The 15,632-nt window shown below is 50.0% G+C and overlaps 1 long non-coding RNA gene across 1 annotated transcript; it reads right to left on the bottom strand.

Annotated features, from left to right (window-relative positions):
• Positions 1–4,463: 4,463 nt before the first annotated feature.
• On the bottom strand, positions 4,464–11,631 carry LOC129020997 (uncharacterized). The gene is made up of 3 exons (XR_008495935.2): positions 11,520–11,631; positions 6,113–6,277; positions 4,464–4,804 (listed from the first exon to the last, which is right to left on the bottom strand). It is a non-coding gene; the product is annotated as an uncharacterized LOC129020997 (long non-coding RNA).
• Positions 11,632–15,632: the final 4,001 nt, after the last annotated feature.

Below are 15,632 nucleotides of genomic sequence, written 5' to 3'. Positions count from 1 at the left end.
CCCCGCTAGCAAGGCCCGTTTTCCAGATAAGGAAACTGAGGCACAGATTGCCAGTTCCCCGAGGTCACTCGCCTCGAGGGGTCACAGGAGCGGCATTCAGGCCAGGAAGTTGGCGGGGGTGGGGGAGGACAGAGTAAAAAAGGAAAAACACGGCAACCACATTTGTGTGGTGCCAGAAGTTTCTCTGCAGGCCCCCATGGTCCTAGGAGGCTAATGGGGGAGGGCGATTGTACCTGCTGTTCCCTCTGCCGGAACACACCCCGCCTTCAGGCCTCAGCTCCAGTGTTCCAATGTCGCCTCCTCGCAGGGGCCCTCCTGTCCCTGGCTGTCACCTCCAAGGGGTGAACTGTCACTTTCTCCTTGGGGCCTTCTCTGGCTGTCACCTCCCTGCTATCCTATTACCTCCTCTGAGGGTTCCTTCTGGCCCTCCTTGGCTGAAATGACCTCACTGCTACCCCCCAAGTGGTTCCATCTCATTCCCTGGTTCCATCCTCTTCATAGCAATAAAGCTCAGAAATAATTTCCTTTCTCTCTCTTTTTTTTGGAGACAGGGTCTCACTCTGTTACCCAGGCTGGAGTGCAGTGGCAAAATCATAGTTCACTGTAACCTTGACCTCCAGGGCTCAACTGATCCTCACACCTCAGCCTCCTGAGTAGCTGGGACTACAGGTGTGTGGCACCACACCCAGCTAATTTTTGTATTTTTGTAGAGACGAGGGTTTCATAGTGTTGCACAGGCTGGTCTCAAACTCCCGAGCTCAAGCAATCCGCCCACGTTGGCCTCCCAAAAGTGCTGGGATTACAGGTGTAAACCAGCACGCCTGGCCAGAAATCATTTGCAATTTTTTTTAGCTTTTAAGTTACGGGATACATGTGCAGGTTTGTTATATAGATAAACTCGTGTCATGGGGTTTGTTGTACAGATTATTTAGTCCCCCAGGTATTATTAAGCAGAAATTATATATGTATTTATTTATTTGAGACATAGTTTCACTCTTGTTGCCCAGGCTGGAGTGCAGTGGTGTGATCTTGGCTCACTGCAACCTCTGCCTCCCGGGTTCAAGCAATTCTCCCACCTCAGCCTCCCAAGTAGCTGGGATTACAGGCGAGTGCCACCATACCCAGCTAATTTTGTATTTTTAGTAGAGAGAGAGGTTCACCATGTTGGCCAGGCTGGTCTCGAACTCCTGACTTCAGGTGATCCACCCTTCTCAGCTTCCCAAAGTGCTGGGATTACAGGCATGAACCACCGCCTCCGCCCCCCGCCCCCCCCGCCAGGTATTATTAAGCAGAAATCATCTAGTATAGTCACAGCCTCTCTGGTTGGCTTCCCATTTCCTCTGACATAGAGATGAGAACTTCCAGAGGAGGAAGTGTTGTTCTGTTAGAGCTGCGTCTCAACACCCAGCACATCCCCAGGCACATTCCGCCAACATTCATCAGAGACCAGAATTCCTCTAAAAACAGGCAGAATATGAAAGCTGAGTTTCTGGCCACATCTTCAGAAACAGGGCTGGACCTTGGACTTGGGTCACAGATTTTTTTTTTTTTTTTTTTTTTTTTTTTAGACAGGATCTTGTTATTTTGCCCAGGCTGGAGAGCAATGGAGTGATCACAGCTCACTGCAGCCTCAATCTCCAGGGCTAAAGCAATTCTTCCACCTCAGCCTCCTGAGTAGCTGGGACTACAGGCGCGTGCCGTCATGCCGGGCTAATTTTTATATTTTTTGTAGGGACGAGGTCTTGCTATGTTGCCTGTTTGGGTTGGTCTCGAAATCCTGGGCTCAAGCAATCCTCCTGCCTTAGCCTCCCAAAGTGCTGGGATAACAGGCATGAGCCAGAACTCCTGACTGTGTGGTTCACTGATAGCCCATTCCACTTTGACTTTGCCACCATTCGCCAAGACACTATGGTTTTTTGTTTGTTTGTTTGAGACAGAGTCTCACTCTGTTGCCCAGGCTGGAGTGCAATGGCACGATCTCGGCTCACTACAACCTCCGGCCCCCAGGTTCAAGTGATTCTCCTGCCTCAGGCTCCTGAATAGCTGGGACTACCAGCGCCTGCCACCATGCCCGGCTAATTTTTGCATTTTTAGTAGGGATGGGGTTTCACCATGTTGGCCAGGCTGGTCTTGAACTCCTGACCTCAGGTGATCTGCCTGCCTTGGCCTCCCAAAGTGCTGAGATTACAGACGTGAGCCACTGTGCCTGGCCGGTACTATGGTGTTTACTGGCTCCACCCCCGAATTCCTCCAACACCAAGGGCAGTTCTCTAGACTGCCCCTGAGCCTTGTTTAGAAGCCCACACCCCAGGTCACACGCTCAGTGGCTATTTTGGTCTTTAGCAGCTTCAGGTAGAATGCAGAACATCAGAGAGCTGTCTGAGCTGGCCAGGGAATGAGGTCCAAGCCAAGTGGGAGAAAAGAGCAGATCAAAACACTAACCTGGCCGGGCGCAATGGCTCACGCCTGTAATCCCAGCACTTTGGGAGGCTGAGGCAGGCAAATCACTTGAGGTCAGGAATTCGAGACCAGCCTGGCCAACATGGTGAAACCCTGTCTCTACTAAAAATGCAAAAAACTAGCAGGGAGTGGTGGTGCGTGCCTGTAGTCCCAGCTACTCGGGAGGCTGAGCCAGGAGAATCACTTGAACCCAGGAGGCGGAAGTTGCAGTGAGCTGAGATTGTGCCACCGCACTCCAGCCTAAGCGACAGAGCGAGACTCCATCTCAGAAAAAACAAAACAAAACCAAAAAAACCACTCACCCAAAGGCAGGTTTTATAACCTGAATATCATACGTGCCTGGTGTGGAGTACGTGCGTTGCTAGAAGAGGGAAGGCGACAGGGAAGTGACAGTGAATTTTAGTTTCCTCAATTGCAATGGGAGGAACGAAAACACGTAGAATCAGCAGTGATGGGGAGAAACTGAGTTATGCCCCACTGCCCTAGTGATTAGCTAAAGGCTAATGTTCACTGGTAGCCCTAATCATGTTTGGGCCATGTTTTTGTTTTTTGAGATATGATCTTGCTTTGTCTCACAGACTGGAGCGCAGTGGCACAGTCACAGCTCACTGCAGCCTCCACCCCCTGGGGTCAAGCCATCCTCCCACCCCAGCCTCCCAAGTAACTGGGACTACAGGCATGTGCCACCATGCCCAGCTTGGAGGAACTTTTTTTTTGAGACTGTCACCCAGGCCGGAGTGCAGTGGCACAATCTTGGCTCACTGCAGCCTCTGTCTCCCAGGTTCAAGTCATTCTCCTGCCTCAGCCTCCCAAATAGCTGGGACTACAGGTGCATGCCACCATGCTCAGCTAATTTTTGTATTTTTAGTAGAGATGGGGTTTTGCCATGTTGGCTAGGCTGGTCTCAAACTCCTGACCTCAAGTGATCTGCCTGCCTCGGCCGGGGGTGGGGTGGTTTGTAGTAACATGTACATAACATGAAATTTTCCATCTTAAGCATTTATAAGCATACCCTTGGGTAGCATTAAGTACATTCACACTGTTGTGGAACCATTACCACCATCCATCTCCAGAACTTGTTCTTCCCAAACAAGCTCTATACCTATTAAACGCTCCCTCCCTATTCCCCTCCCTCAGCCCCTAGCACCAGCATTCTACTTTCTGTCTCTATGAATTGGATGACTCTGGCTGGGTGTGGTGGCTCATACCTATAATCCCAGCACTTTGGGAGGCTGAGGCAGGTGGATTGCTTGAGGCCAGGAGTTCGAGACCAGCCTGGCCAACATGGGAAAACCCCGTCTGTTAAAAATACAAAAAATATTAGCCAGGCATGGTGGTGAAACGGGAAAGGTTCCCTTGTTCCCCTCGCAGGGTGGGCGACGGGGGTGTGGCTTGCTTCTGAAGTGCTCCTCTGCTCAAACCTCTAGGGGAGCATACAGATGAGCAGGCTGTGGGACTCTGACCCCACAGCAGTGTCGGGGTGAATGTTTACAGCTCCTGAAGCCCCAGGGGTTGTGTGTTACAGGGCGCTTTTTTTAGTTTGCCATCTATAGGCAGCTTACCAGCTCAATTAGATCCTCTACCTTGTCACAAGGACAGAGGGATTTCTTTTATTTTTTCTTTTATTTATTTTTATTTTTTTTTTTTTGAGACAAGAGTCTCGCTCTGTCCCCTAGGCTGGAGTGCAGTGGCACGATCTTGGTTCACTGCAACCTCCGCCTCCCAGGTTCAAGTGATTCTCCTGTCTCAGCCTCCCAGGTAGCTAGGACTACAGGTGACTGCACCCTCACCTGGCTAATTTTTTTTATTTTTAGTAGATATGGGGTTTCACCATGTTGGCCAGGCTGGTCTCAAACTCCTGACCTCGAGTGATCCACCCACCTCGGCCTCCCAAAGTCCTGGGATTACAGGCATGAGCCACTGCGCCCAGCCCAGACAGAGGGATTTTAATATCCTGGGGTTTCTTGCCTTGGTGTACCAGAAGAATCAGATCACACCTGGGCTTGGAGAATGAGTATGAAGTTTTATTGAGTGGAAGTATCCCTCAGTAGATGGGGGAGCCAGAAGGGAGATGGTCTTTCTCTGGAGTTGGGTCGCTAGGCGGCCCCAGCTCTCCTCTGACTGCCCAGGCCAAACTCTGCCTAGTTTCACTGGTCAACGACCCGCCCGCATGCCAGTGTGCTCTTCCGCGAGCGTGCTCCCTCGACGTCCTCTCGCTGTCCAGCCACTTGTTATCTTCTTCCACGGATGTGTACGTCAAGACGTCCAGCAGCTTGTGTGTCTGCCCGCTAGGGCCTCGGGTTTTTAAAGGCACAGGATGGGGGAGTGGCGGGCCAGTGTGGTCCTGGAAAATGCAATATTTGGGCACGAAGGCAGCAGTGCGGGTCTTCACCTAGGTCTCTGGGGGTGGAGCCCTAGCCAGGGACCCCGCCCTCCTTTACCCCGCAGTTCCCTTCCCTATCATTTAAAGGGACCACTCTCTTCCTCTCCCAGCACTCGCCTATCAGTGGCACATGCCTGTGATTCCCGCTACTTTGGAGGCTGAGGCAGGAGAATCGCTTGAATTCAGGCGGCAAAGATTGCAGTGAGCCAAGATCGCACCACTCCGCTCCAGCCTGGGCGACGAAGCGAGACTCTGGCTCAATAAATAAATAAATAGGCCAGGCGCGGTGGCTCACGCCTGTAATCCCAGCACTTTGGGAGGCCGAGGCGGGCGGATCACGAAATCAGGAGATGAACACCATCCTGGCTAACACGGTGAAACCCTGTCTCTACTAAAAATACAAAAAATTAGCAGGGCATGGTGGCGGGCACCTGTAGTCCCAGCTACTCAGGAGACTGAGGAAGGAGAATGGCGTGAACCCGAGAGGCGGAGCTTGCAGTGAGCCGAGATCACGCCACTGCACTCCAGCCTGGGCGACAGAGCGAGACTCCATCTCAATAACATAACATAACATAACATAACATAACATAACATAAAAATAAAATAAATGGCCGGGCACGGTGGCTCACACCTGTAATCCCACCACTTTGGGAGGCCAAGGCAGGTGGATCATTTGAAGTCAGGAGTTCGAGACCAGCCTGGCAAACATGGTGAAACCCTATCTCTACTAAAAATACAAAAATCAGCCAGACATGGTGGTGCATGCCTGTAATCCCAGCTACTCAGGAGGCTGAGGCAGGAGAATCGCTTGAATCTGGGAGGTGGAGGTTGCAGTGAGCCGAGATCGCACCACTGAACTCCAGCGTGGGCAACGCAGCGAGACTCTGTCTCAAAAACACAAACAAACAAAAAAAAACGCTGTGAAGCCTGACGCAGAGGCTCATGCCTGTAATCCAGCAGTCCCCAATCTTTTTGGCACCAAGGGCTGGTTTTGTGGAAGACAATTTTTCCATGCACTGGGGGTTGGGGGGGATGAAGATGTTTTCAGGATGAAACTGTTCCACCTCAGATCATCAGGCATTAGATTATCATAAGGAGTGCACAATCTAGATCCCTCACATGTGCAGTTCACAATAGGGTTCACACTCCTATGAGAATCTAATGCTGCCGCTGCTGGTCTGGCAGAAGGTGGAGCTCAGGAGATACTGGGGAGTGATGGGTACTGGCTGTAAATACAGATGAAGCTTCACTCGTTTGCCCGCTGCTCACCTGCTGCTGTGCGACCTGGTTCTTAACAGGCCACAGACTGGTACCAGTCCTTAGCCCAGGGGTTGGGGACCCCTGCTGTAACCCCAGTGCTTTGGGAAGGTGAGGTGGGAGGATTGCTTGAGGCCAGGAGTTTGAGACCAGCCAGAGCAACAGAGCAATACCCATCTAAAAAAAAAAACAAACAAAAAAACGTTAAGTAGAGCAAAACCTGCCCAGCTGGATGTTGGTTTGCAAAAGAAGCTGCATTTTTTAAATGTATCTCTTTTTTTTTTTCTAGACAGAATCTTGCTCAGTCACCCAGGCTGGAGTGCAGTGGCGCAATCTTGGCTCACCCCACCTCCTAGGTACAAGCAATTCTTGTGTCTCAGCCTCCGGAGTAGCTGGGGCCACAGGCGCAGGTCACCATGCCTGGCTAATTTTTTTTTTTTTTTTTTTTTGTCCTGTAGAGAGAGTTTCACCGCCTGGCTAATTATTTTTTTTTGTATTTTTGTAGAGACAGAGTTTCACCGTACTGGTCTGGAATTCCTGACCTCAAGTGATCCGCCTGCCTCAGCCTCCCAAAGTGCTGGGATTACAGGCATAAGCCACTGTGCCCAGCCTAAAATTTATCTTTTTTAGAGAGAGGGTCTCACTCTGTCGCCCAGGCTGGAGTGCAGTGGCTAGTCACAGGCATGATCCCGCTACGGATCAGCACTGGAGTTTTGACCATCTCCATTTCCAACCTAGGCTGGTTCACCCCTCCTTGGGCAACCTGGTGGTTCCCTGCTCCGGGAGGTCACCATATTGATGCCAGACTTAATGTGGACACCCAATCAGCACAGTGTGCTACAGCCCAGAACTCCTGGGCTTATGTGATCTCCCCGCCCCAGCCTCCCGAGTAGTTGGGACCATGGATGTGTATCGCTGCGCTGGGCAGAAGCTACATTTTTCTCTAGCCTTCCACCTCCACAACCCAGGGAAGTTTGGGGAGCTTCTGAGGACTAAGGCCACCCTGAACCCAAGCCCTAGGGAGCCAGGTGGGGGAAGGCAGGACTCATGGACTCTGCACCGGCGCTCAGATCCTGCCCCTGGGGGCTCCAAGCCTCTCCGGGCTTTGCCAGTTGCTAATAGGAGTGGCCTTGGAAGGGAGGGAGATTTGGAGCTCATGGGGACCACACGGCTCTGCGTTAGGGCTCTGTCCTTTTAGCTCTGTCAGAGTAAACCAAGCCCAGTTTGAGGACTGCAGGGGGCCTCATGGCCATGGTAGGGAGAGAGATGTCTGGGCAGACATGCATTCTTTGTTGTTGTTGTTGTTTTTTAAACACAGTCTCGCTCTTGTCACCCAGGCTGGAGTGCAATGGCACAATCTCGGCTCATTGCAACCTCTGCCTCCCAGGTTGAAGCAATTGTCCTGCCTCAGCCTCCCGAGTAGTTGAGATTACAGTTGTCTGCCACTACGCCTGGTTACTTTTTTGTATTTTCAGTAGAGACAGGGTTTTGCCATGTTGGCCAGGCTGGTTTCAAACTCCTGACCTCAGGTGATCCACCTGCCTTGGCCTCCCAAAGTGCTGGGATTACAGGCATGAGCCACCGTGGCGGGCCCAGACATGCATTCTTAAAGGATGAATGTGTCCTTTTTCTCCAGGTGGTGTCTGGAGATAGTGAGGCCTTTGGGGAGCTCAGGCTAGAAGACAAGGCTCATACTTGGGAGGCGGAGGCAGGAGGATCAGTTGAGTCCAGGAATTCAAGACCAGGCTGGGCAACTCTATCTCTACAAAAAATTTTAAAATCACCTGAAGGTGGTAGTGAGCTCATCAGGTCCCAGGTTCTCAGGAGGCTGAAACAGGAGGATCACTTGAGTCCAGGAGTTCAATGCTGCAGTGAGCTATGATCCTTTTATTTATTTATTTTTTTTTTGAGACAGAGTCTCACCCTGTTGCCCAGGCTGGAGTGCAGTTGTGTGATCTTGGCTCTCTACAACCTCCACCTCCCAGGTTCAAGCGATTCTCCTGCCTCAGCCTCCCGAGTAGCAGGGATTACGTGCATGCACCACCACACTTAGCTAATTTTTGTATTTTTAGCAGAGATGGGGTTTCACCATGTTGGCTAGGCTAGTCTCGAACTCCTGGCCTCAAGTGATCCATCCACCTTGGCCTCCCAAAGTGCTGGGATTACAGGCGTGAGCCACCGCACCTGGCCTGAGCTACCATCTTGCCACTGCAAGATGTTGCCTGGGCAACAGAGAGAGACCCTGTCTCAAACAACAACAAAAAGACTAGGCCCACAGATGTGCTTTTGGTGGTCAGCCACTGCCCATGGCCCCTGCTCCCACGTCCAGCCCTCGCCCGCCCCTTGGAGGGTATATTTACTGCTCCACTCCCCACCCCTGCCTCTCCCTCTTTTCGCCTGGAGTAGTTTGAACGTTGAGGCTGGGTCTTCTTTCCCTTTAGTCTGTGCCAGCACACAGTAGGTGCACAATTAATGCATGGGGGCAGAGATGTGTGCAGGACGAAGGGGGGCTGGATCCAACAGTCTCCGTGCCCATCTAAGGAACTTCTACCAGGCCACTGGGCGCAGGTGGACAGTGGAGGAATTTTCAAGACCCCACTTGAGGGGGTCTTTTTGAGACTCTGTCTTAAAAAAAAAAAAAGAAAGACCCCATGAGTGGGTGCAGTGGCTCACGCCTGTAATCCCAGCACTTTGGGAGGCTGAGGTAGGTGGATCACCTGAGGTCGGGAGTTCAAGACCAGCCTGACCAACATGAAGAAACCCCATCTCTACTAAAAATACAAAATTACCCAGACGTGGTGACACATGCCTGTAATCTCAGCTACTCGGGAGGCTGAGGCAGGAGAATCGCTTGAACCCAGGAGGCAGAAGTTGCAGTGAGCTGAGATCGTGCCACTGCACTCCAGCCTGGGCAACAAGAGCGAAACTCCGTCTCAAAAAAACAAAAATAAAACAAACAAAAAAAACCCATTTGAGGAATCTCTGCTTCTTCTGACTCTGGGATATGAAGGCGGCCAAGGACAGGGGCAAATGAACCTCTGTTCTTTGGTTGCCTGCACCCAGGAATGCACTGGGCAAGGTACAAATGATATTTTGTTTCAGCTCAGGTGGCCATGGATCAGGAAGGGCCTGATACATGTGAGGCTCCTGGTTCCCTGGATGGGAGAGGGTCACTGCCTTGACCAGCGAAGCGCAACCCAGGAGGGTGTCTGCGTTTCTGTCTTTTTTTTTTTTTTTTTGGAAACGGAGTTTCACTCTTGTTGCCCAGGCTGGAGTGTAGTGGCGCGATCTCAGCTCTTTACAACCTCCGCCTCCCGGGTTCAAACGATTCTTCTGCCTCAGCCTCCCAAACAGCTGGGATTGCAGGTGATCACTGCCATGCCCAGCTAATTTTTGTATTTTTAGTAGAGATGGAGTTTCACCATGTGGACCAGGATGGTCTTGATCTCTTGATCTCGTAATCCTCCTGCCTTGGCCTCCCAAAGTGCTGGGATTACAGGCATGAGCCACCTCGCCTGGCCCAGCTAATTTTTTTTTTTTTAAACTGCTATTTATTTATTTACTTTTAAGATGGAGTCTTAATCTGTTGCCCTGGCTGGAGTGCAGTGGCGTGATCTCGTCTCACTGCAACCTCTACCTCCCAGGTTCAAGCGATTTTCATGCCTCAGCCCCCCAAGTAGCTGGGATTACAGGCACACGCCACCATGGCTGGCTAATTTTTGTACCTTTAGTAGAGATGGATGTGGTCTTGCCATGTTGGGCTGGGCTGGTTTTGAACTCCTGACCTTAGGTGATCCACCGCCTGGGCCTCCCAAAGTGTTGGGATTACAGGCATGAGGCACTGCGCCCAGCAAAATATTGCTCTTTTAGAATTAGAGATATTGCTGTGAGGCCCTGGCATGGTGGTTCCCTTCACCCGAAAGACTTCCTTAGTAGAAATGTTCAGAAATGGATTGCTGAGCTGAAGGGTGTGATACTTTTATAGCTTTTGAGATATAATACCAACTTTTTTCCCATTTAAAAGGAAACATATGTTTGCCAGTTTCATCACAACCTTGCCAGTACTGGCTTTTATGTTTTTCTTTTTTTTTTAGTAGTGGGTAGGGTATTTTTGTTAGTTGGAGAGGTACATTGGTCTAGACTTCTTAGGTTTCTGCTGGAAGAAATACAATTTTTTTTTTTTTTGAGACAGAGTTTTGCTCTTGTTGCCCAGGCTGGAGTGCAGTGGCGTGATCTTGGCTGACTGCAACCTCTGCCTCCTGGGTTCAAGTGATTCTCCTGACTCAGCCTCCCGAGTAGCTGGGATTACGGGCACCCACCACCACGCCTGGCTAATTTTTGTATTTTTAGTAGAGACAGGGTTTTGCCATATTGGCCAGGCTGGTCTCGAACTCCTGACCTCAGGTGTATCTACCCGCCTCGGCCTCCCAAATTGCTGGGATTACAGGCATGAGCCACTGTGCCCAATCAGAAATATGATTTAAGCTGGATCCAGAATAGGATTTTGGTTAGTGGAATAGGGAAGAATGAAGATTTATGAAGCATCAGATACAGTTGGGCTCAGGCTTAGACACGGCCATGACTTTGCAGTGAAGAAATGGCCATGGCTATACCTGACTGTGATCGCTGATCACTCCAGCTCTGCAATCCCAAAACCATCCCAAGGAAGCCTTTTTTTTTTTTTTTTTTTTTTTTAAGATAGGATCTCGCTCTGTAACCCAGGGTAGAGTGCAGTAACATGATCACGGCTCACTGCAGCCTCGAAATCCCAAGCTCAAGCCATCTTCCCATCTCAGCCTCCCAAGTAGTTGGAATTACAGGCACGTGCCACCACGCCCAGCTAATTCTTCTTAAGTTTTTTTTGGAGAGATGAGGTCTCGCTATGTTCCCCAGGCTGGTCTCGAACTCCTGGGCTCAGGTGATCCACCGGCCGGCCTCCCAAAGTGCTGGGATTACAGGCATGAGCCACCATGCTCACCCAGCCAGGGAAGCCTTCTGATTGCCCCAGCCTGGGTCATGCATTCATGATGATAGGGGAGGGTAAACTGTCCTGAACAGCCCCAAACAGAGCCCCAGGAAACCTCTTAGGTCCTTGCTCCTACAAGTCAAAGTTAAGAGGGCTGAAACAAGCAATTACAACATGGCATAAACCAGGCAATGATAGAAATCAGTGAAGAGTACTAAAGTTCAAAGTATAAGAGAAGGAATGATTAGCTTTTGAGCAGGGCAGCTAGGGAAGAGTTCCCAGAGCAGATATGCGTTAGTACTGGCTCTTTTGCCAAGGACAGACTGCAAATTCCAAGTGGATGAAGCAATTAAAAAAAACTTCTTGGGCTCATTTAAGTGCAACATCATAGCTGTGGCTTCAACTATAGCTGGATCCAAGGGCTCAAACCATACTTCCCTTTCCACCGAGTACCTCCGTTGTCTTGTGTCTGCTGGATTATTTCTGCAGAAAGCTTCTTCCAGAGGACAGAGCCTAAGGGGTGCTGGACTTTCCCTTTAACTCCCCAGGAAAGAGCTCTTCTCCTTCCCAGCCCTCGGTATCCTTCCCAGGGGAGAATCTCATTGGCCTTGGTAAATTCCGTGCTCTTCCTTTAACCAATCCCTGTAGCCAGGGGGATGGGGAACTCTGATTGGCCACCCTTACTGTTGAAAGGGCAAACAAAAAAACTGCAGTAACCACAGTAACCACTGGCTGCCACAAGGGGACACCCAAGCAGAGGTTTCAACGATGAATAGGAGTTTGGAAGTTGTGCAAAAAAAGAAAGACTGCATGTAGAAAAGTCTAGAAAAGTCAGAAAGGATGACCCAGCATGCAGTTTGCTGCTACTTTCATCGCCATGTTGATGCTAGGACATAGACCTGTTTCTTTCCGGTTTTTTTTTGTTTTTTTTTTTTTGAGATGGAGTCTCACTTTGTCACCCAGGCTGGAGTGCAGTGGCACCATCTCGGTTCACTACAAACTGCGCCTTCTGGCCTTAAGTGATTCTCGTGCCTCAGCCTCCCAAGTAGCTGGGACTACAGCCGCCGCAGGCCACTGCACCCGGCTAATCTTTTTTTTTTTTGAGACAGAGTCTCGCTCTGTCACCCAGGCTGGAGTACTGTGGCGTGATCTCAGCTCATTGCAACCTCTGCCTCCCGGGTTCAAGCGATTCTCCTGCCTCAGCCTCCTGAGTAGCTGGGATTACAGGCGCCTGCCACCATGCCTGGCTAATTTTTGTATTTTTAGTACAGACGGGGTTTCACCATTTTGGCCAGGCTGGTCTTGAACTCCTGACCTCAGGTGATCCACCCGCCTCGGCCTCCCAAAGTGCTGGGATTACAGGCGTAAGCCACCGCGCCAGCCTAATTTTTGTATTTTTAGTAGAGACGGGGTTTCACCATATTTTCTTTTCTTTCTCTTTCTTTTTCTTTTTTTTTTTTTTTGAGATGCGGTCTCGCTCTGTTGCCTAGGCTGGAGTGCAGTGGCGCAATCTGGGCTCACTGCAGCCTCCGCCTCCCAAGTTCAAGCAATTCTCCCACCTCAGCCTCCCGAGTAGCTGGGATTACAGGCACACCACCACACCCAGCTAATTTTTGTATTTTTTTTTTTTTTTTTTTTTTTTTAGTAGAGACAAGGTTTCCACCATGTTGGCCAGGCTGGTCCCGAACTCCTGACCTCAGGTGATCCACCCTCCTCGGCCTCCCAAAGTGCTGGGATTACAGGTGTGAGCCACCGCGCCTGGCCTATTTTAAAATTTTTAGTAGAGCCGTAGGTCTTACTATGTTGCCCAGTCTGGTCTGGAACTTCTGGCTCAAGTGATCCCCTCCCAACTCGGCCTCCCAAAGTGCTGGGATTATACGTGTGAGCCACTGCGCCTGGCCTGGCTTCCTCTTGTAAGGCCCCCTGGGCTTTCTCAGACTTCCAGAGTCCACTCTACCTGGATGCGGTGCCAGTCAGAAGGATCAGGGAATTGGGATTTCGAACTGCCGGGCTCAAACGATCATCCTGCCTCGGCCTCCTGAGTAGCTGGGACTACAGGTGTGCTCCGCCATGCCCAGCAGGAAAATCTTTGAGAAGTTGAACAAGGGTTCCCCAGTTCAGCTCTGAGAGGCATAGGGTCCTTTCAGCCAGAAGTTCCTCACCCTGGACTTGCTAAGAAAAGGCTCTCAGGGCAGTGCTGAGACTCAGGAGGCTGGGATACAAGGAGTCACTTTAAGAGGTCCCCTATTGCTCCTTTGTAGGCCTGAAAGTCAAGGCATGTGGCCAGGGGATGGAACCTTTGATGGGCACCTAGATAAGCCTCTTCTAGGAATTCAGGCTTTAGTCCTGCTTGCAAGTGTGTGTAACTATAGGCATGTCATTGGCCGGGCACAGTGGCTCACGCCTGTCATCCCAGCACTTTGGGAGGCTGAGGCAGGTGGATCACCTGAGGTCAGGAGTTTGAGACCAGCCTGGCCAACATGGTGAAACCCCGTCTCTACTAAATATACAAAAATTAGCTCGGTGCAGTGGTGCACACCTGTCATCCCACCTACTTGGGAGACTGAGGCAGGAGAATCGCTGGAACCCAGGAGGCGGAGGTTGCAGTGAGCCGAGATCGCACCACTGTACTCCAGCCTGAGTGACAGAATGAGACTGTTTCAAAAAAAAAAAAAAAAAAAAAAAAACTATAGGCATGTCACCGTGGAGAAGTAAACTACTCAAATAAATGCCTATGTTTAAAGCTACCACAGCTGATACCTGATGTAATGGGTTCAGTAGTAGCCCCTAAAAACATATATCCCAGCTGGGCATGGTGGTGCATGCCTATAATCCTGGCACTTTGGGAGGCCAAGGTGGGAGGATCTCTTGAGCCCAGGAGTTGGAGGCTAGCACGGTGAGGGCAGGGCAACAAGCAAGACCCCCATCTCTACAAAATGAATAAATAAATAAATTAAATTAATTAATAAGCTGGGCGTGGCAGTGACACCTGTGTGCAGTCTCAGCTACTCAGAGGATGTAGCTGAGTATGTAGAGGATGTAACTGGGGTCTCAACTCCTGAGACCCCAGGAAGTTGAGGATGCAATAAGCCATATGGTACCACTACACTCCAACCTGGGCAAGAGGGACCCAGTCGTAAAAAAATTTACACACACATACACACACACACACGTATATCCAAATCCTAACCTGCTGGTAGCTGTGAATGTGACTGTAATTGAAATAGGGTCTTTGCAACTTGATATACAGTGAGGTTCATTTGTTTGTTTCCATTTTTAGGGATTTCTTTTGATTTTTCCTTTTGACTTTTATTTTTAATTATGCTCCAAAGTTGAAACCAGACAACAAGGTACATTGAAAGAAGTCTGGTTTTCATTCTTATGATTTCATCTTGTTCCCTTATTCCCCCAGGTTACTTTTTTTTTTTTTTTTTTTGAGATGGAGTCTCGCTCTGTCACCCAGGCTGGAGTGCAATGGCATGCACTGTAACCTCCTCCTCCTGGGTTCAAGTGATTCTCCTGCCTCAGCCTTCTGAGTAGCTGGGGACTACAGGCATGCGCCACCACGCCCAGCTAATTTTTGTATTTTTGTAGAGATGGGGTTTTACCATGTTGGCCAGGCTGGTCTCGAACTCGTGACCTCAGGTGATCCACCTGCCTCAGCCTCCCAAAATGCTGGGATTACAGGTGTGAGACACCGTGCCTGGCCTAGATTTTGGTTCATGCTTCTTTTGTTTGTTTGTTTGTTTTGAGACGGGGTCTTGCTCTGTCACCCAGGCTGGAGTGCAGAGGCAGGATCACAGCTCACTGCAACCTCTGCCTCCTAGGCTCAAGCAGTTCTCCTTGCTCAGCCACCTGAGTAGCTGAGACTTCATGCACAGTCACCACACTTGGCTACTTGTTTGCATTTTTTGTAGATTCAGGGTTTTGCTGCTGTATTTCCCAAGCTGGTCTCGAACTCCTGGGCTCAAGTGGTCCAGCCACCTCAGCCTCTCAGAGTGCTGGGATTACAGGCATGGGCCACCGCGCCTGGCCTGGTTCGTACTTTTTATGTTTCTTTTTTTTTTTTTTTGAGACAGAGTCTCGCTCTGTCACCCAGGCTGCAGTGCAGTGGCACGATCTCGGCTCACTGCAACCTCTACCTCCCGGGGTCAAGCAATTCTCCTGCCTCAGCCTCTGGAGTAGCTGGGATTACAGGTGCCCGCCACCATGCCCAGATAATTTTTTTGTATTTTTAGTAGAGATGGGGTTTCACCATATTGGCCAGGCTGGTCTCAAACTCCTGACCTCAGGTGATCCACCCACCTCGGCCTCCCAAAGTGCTGTAATTACAGGCATGAGCCACTGAGCCTGGCCTTTATGTTTCTTATTTAAAAATATAAGCAAATTTGGTTCACGTGCTTGGTGTGGTAAAAAATATATATATATGTATATATATATACACACACATGCAAATATATATACACATACACATGCATGTATTTCTCTTTTTGCACACAAAAGATGACATATTGTAAAAACTGTTCTCTACCTTGGTTTTTTTTCACTTAATATATCCAGACACCA

This window comes from Pongo pygmaeus, chromosome 20, assembly GCF_028885625.2.
Source record: "Pongo pygmaeus isolate AG05252 chromosome 20, NHGRI_mPonPyg2-v2.0_pri, whole genome shotgun sequence".
Lineage (NCBI taxonomy): Eukaryota > Metazoa > Chordata > Mammalia > Primates > Hominidae > Pongo > Pongo pygmaeus.
The sequence above is the reverse complement of the archived record's forward strand: the minus strand, read 5'-3'. Positions and strand labels throughout refer to the sequence as shown.